Below are 4,317 nucleotides of genomic sequence, written 5' to 3'. Positions count from 1 at the left end.
TGAGGGAAGAGGAGAAAAGTGGGTGGGAAACAGTTAAGTAAAAATAAAGAGGAGGAGGACTGCAGGTTGCAGGAGGACAGTGTTTTGTTGCCATCCCATAACTGAAGAACACCAACAGATTGCTTGGCTCACTAATTGTGCAAATGTTCCAGGACTTGGAAAGAAAAAGCATGGTCGTTCCATCTAAGAAAAATACATAAATGGGATTCAAAAAGTACTATGAAATGATGACTAAATAGTTTTTTTTCATAGCCTTACTTTTTGGCTTTTTATCAAGCAAAAAGCAGGTATATTGCCAGATTAAATAAATTAAGGAATAAATAAAGAATCTTCGATGCTTTACCTTATTGCTATGTAAAAGTAGCTTTGGTCAACGATAACATGAAAAAGCATGTGATGTATGTATTATGTGGTGCAGTTATTTATAGGCCCTAAAAAAGATGTAGCTGTGGAGGTTCCCTACCACTGACTACATCAGTCACTATCAAATCCACCCATCCATTTTCTGAGCCACTTGTCCTCACAAGTGTTGCAGGAGTGCTGGAGCCAATCCCAGCTGTCCTCAGGGAGGAGGCTGAGTACACCCTGAACTGGTTGCCAGCCAATCGCAGGTCACAATCATATCTTTTTTTAAAGAATTTGTTATCCTCTATGTACTAGCTCAAGTACCTGTACTCAAGTTGAAAAAGAAAATACATATTTATTTATTCATTTATTTTTAACACTAACGTGCATCTAATTGTCATATGCAAGAGCTGGACCTCTATCCTTAAACTGCATATGTTTGTGCTGGGTGTTTCAAGTTCAAGTGACTTGTCAGTTGTGTCATACATGACACACAACATACCTGGAATAGCATTTGTCTCACACCTGCGGTGCTGTCATAACTAGACAACTAAATTAATAAATAAATATAAATAAATCAACAAATCTGTCTAAAATATGTACATGGTGCATTATCATATAAACATTATGAATAATATAAACAATACAAAACTGCAATTCCTGTATAGACTGTACAAATGGGATGTGAGGCCGTGACAGTGGCACACAAAGATGTTCAATTCCCGTACCAAAAAAAAACAAAAAAACACAAAAACTGCAGTGTATGGGGAGTGAGCAGCTGCTGCGTGTTCACGTGCCAACATCACTTATGCCTGGAGATCAACTCTCAACAGAGTTTGAGCTTTTTCAAATATTTAGCATTTGTGATTAGCATTACCAGCTAATGGCCACGCCACCCTGAGAAGGCCCGATCTTGTCAGATCTCGGAAGCTAAGCGGGTTTGGCCCTGGTTAGAACTTGGATGGGAGACCGCCTAGGAATACCAGGTGCTGTAAGCTTCTCTCCCCAGCTAAATGCAGAGGGACCATTTTGGGTTCAACAAAAATGCTAACAATTTTGTTCACTCATACATCATGTTTAAAAGACCTTACACACTGAATAGAGTTTTAAAATCACTTACAGAGGCTCCCCTGTCTTTTTTGGTTGTTTTTCACTGATCAGCCTCTGTCTGCACGAAATGTCTGTGCAGGAAACTTACACAGTGGCCAAATGATTCCTGGCAGCGGATATTTTGATTGGCTCGAGGTAGAAATTGTTTGGATCGACCAAGATTTGGCCATTGTTTTTCATAGTCCTACCATTGACAAAAACTTTCCTCACTTTTGCAGCAATTTAACATTTTGATTAACGTAAAACACCAGCATTTTTTCTGCTTATATGAGTAGCACATTTACAGTGTGACCGTAACATCAGCAAATCTTTCTGTACGAGAAGGTCGAGAGGGGGTAGCGATCAACTCCCATTAAATCATTCAAGATCACACAAGGAAGAGGGATGGGCCAAGTGATTGGAAATGGAAAATTGCAGCAACACTGACTGAAAGCAGGCAGGAGGCAGATCACCATTAACCAACAGGATAAGTAGACCACAGAAAGCCTTCGATTAGTAGTCAGTAGCCATTCAATGGAGGTTTAAGAGTGAGTGACAAGAGCGAGAGCAAGGGATGTCCTTCAGTGTTCCTCATGTCTAGAGGCTCAGCACATGCACAAGCACATTTCAAGAAGAATAAAAATCTGTATTCTTCTATTGTCATATGTTTTAACCGATACTGTATGTCACTGATATTATGTCTCACTATTTCCGTAGAGACACAGTCATTGCAATCGTAGCTCCACAAACTATCAAACTACTGTGACGGGTTGAACTCAGTTTCTTAAAGCAACATTTTTTTACACTGTAGACCCGTTTCAAGAAAAGACATATGCAGATGGACTGGCATCGAAACAAATAACATGATGAGGATAGTTGTTCCTGTAATGAGAGGGAGTCCTGCACTTGTTTCTCTTTAACGAGTTGCTCCCATCTTGGGGTAATTATTTTTGTTTCAAAAAGAAGAAACACTGGAAGTTATATAAAGATATACTGCAGTTCCTCACAATAATGATAAGTGACCCATCGACAAGCAGAAAAAAATTTGTCACCTCAGATCAAAGGTTTGTTTATTTTTTTTTTTTACATCAGTGTGGGACAGTAAATGTTAAATAATTGTGTGAATTGATGCTCTACATCCATCCATTTTCTTTGCCGCTTATTCTCACGAGGGTTGCGGGGAGTGCTGGAGCCTATCCCAGCTGTCAACGGGCAGCCTGAACTGGTTGCCAGCCGATCGCAGGGCACAGAGAGAGAGAAACACCCACACGCACAATCACACCTAGGGGCAATTTAGAGTGTCCATGTTTTTGGGATGTGGGATGAAACCGGAGGGCCTGGAGAAAACCCACGCAGGGACGGGGAGAACATGCAAACTCCACACAGTCGGGGCCGGGATCGAACCAGGGTCCTCAGAACTGTGAGGCCAACGCTTTACCAGCTGATCCACCGTGCCGTCCGCTCTACATTTGTATTGAAAGTTAAAAGAGAGGTTAGTTAATGTTTTTCTATGCTACCTTACACATTGCCTATAGAGTTTATAAAGGTTTGACTCGGGAATGAGTTATACCAATCATGATTAATTTAAATGCATATACTCTTCAAATTGTTACTATCAACTAAAAAAAAATTAACAATGACTCCAGCCAATACTTGTACCTGCCAGAAATTCAGGGTGTGTATAATAAAATGTACAGTATGCCACTGGCTGTAAAATCTGCAGGGAACCCCCCCCAAAAAAAAGGTTGTGGTTCAGATCACCGGGTGTGGAACATGTGAGGCATAAAACAGTGAGATGGACTACGTAAATGCAGCAGCAAGGAGAAAGATGACATTGCAGACACGATACTTGTTTTCTTCTCAGCAAGAGTCTCATTGGCTTCTATCAAACTGTTGTCTCCCAGCTCCCTTGGGTGCGACACCAGCATCGCACTGAGGTACTATGTTCACAGAGTGAATGCACAAGGGAGGAGAGGCCACGCTGATGGGAGGAAAGGTCACAGTAGCGTTTACAGCCTGACAACAAATTTCTGCAGTCACCCATCTCCATTAAACGGGAAATCACAGGGTGCAGGGTGAAGGTAAATCCACATGGGTCCAGTGCTGAACTTTGACATTTACAATAATTGCCTAATAACAAACCACCGTTCCGGGATTGATAGATGAGCTCCTTGCAAACCAGTCTAGGATTGCAGGCACATTCTAAATATTGCAGTAATTCTCTTGTGCTTTTAAATGATCAACAATTAAACCTGGTCAGACTTTTGCCATTCAAATGACATCTTTGACATCAACATTTGAGCATTCTAAGCATGTCACAGTAGCTCAGCAGAAGAGAGAAAACAGGACACTCACTGCATTAGACATCCATGGTTGCAAATACTTGCTTTTCATTTCCCCAAATACACAGTTAAGCAATTTATAATCTGAAACATTGTGTCAGATAATGTTTGGGAGTCATGTGCACCTAAATTACATTACCACAGTTGTGGAAACAGTTCTCAGTGTGATGCAGGGCATTTTGACACCAACACAAGTGTAGCTGGTTACTTACTGGCTTGAATTGAGGCCTGTGCCAAACCATTCAAGGGCAGGAGGCAAGGACATTTCCTCAATGTGCTACTTACAAGTTCTTTGTAGTGTGTCGCTTTTATTTATTTATTTATTTATTTATTTACTTATTTATTTATTCCTAAAGACAATAAGGGGGTAGAATAGTCAGGTTAGATACATTTTAGTAGGCTTGTTGTCATGGTCCGTGTTTCAAAGGTCAAGTGTCATGCCTATAACATTCTAAAATAGATATTGTAACGAAAAAGACATATAACATTATTCACTTCAATGTCTATATGAAAAAATAAATATGAGCAAAGAGCACATCAT

The 4,317-nt window shown here is 40.3% G+C and overlaps 1 pseudogene; it reads left to right on the top strand.

Moving 5' to 3' along the window:
- Positions 1-1,224: 1,224 nt before the first annotated feature.
- On the top strand, positions 1,225-1,343 carry LOC133504184 (5S ribosomal RNA; annotated as a pseudogene).
- Positions 1,344-4,317: the final 2,974 nt, after the last annotated feature.

The sequence above is a fragment of the Syngnathoides biaculeatus genome, chromosome 7 (assembly GCF_019802595.1).
Source record: "Syngnathoides biaculeatus isolate LvHL_M chromosome 7, ASM1980259v1, whole genome shotgun sequence".
Lineage (NCBI taxonomy): Eukaryota > Metazoa > Chordata > Actinopteri > Syngnathiformes > Syngnathidae > Syngnathoides > Syngnathoides biaculeatus.
This window is presented reverse-complemented; position numbering and strand designations above follow the sequence as displayed.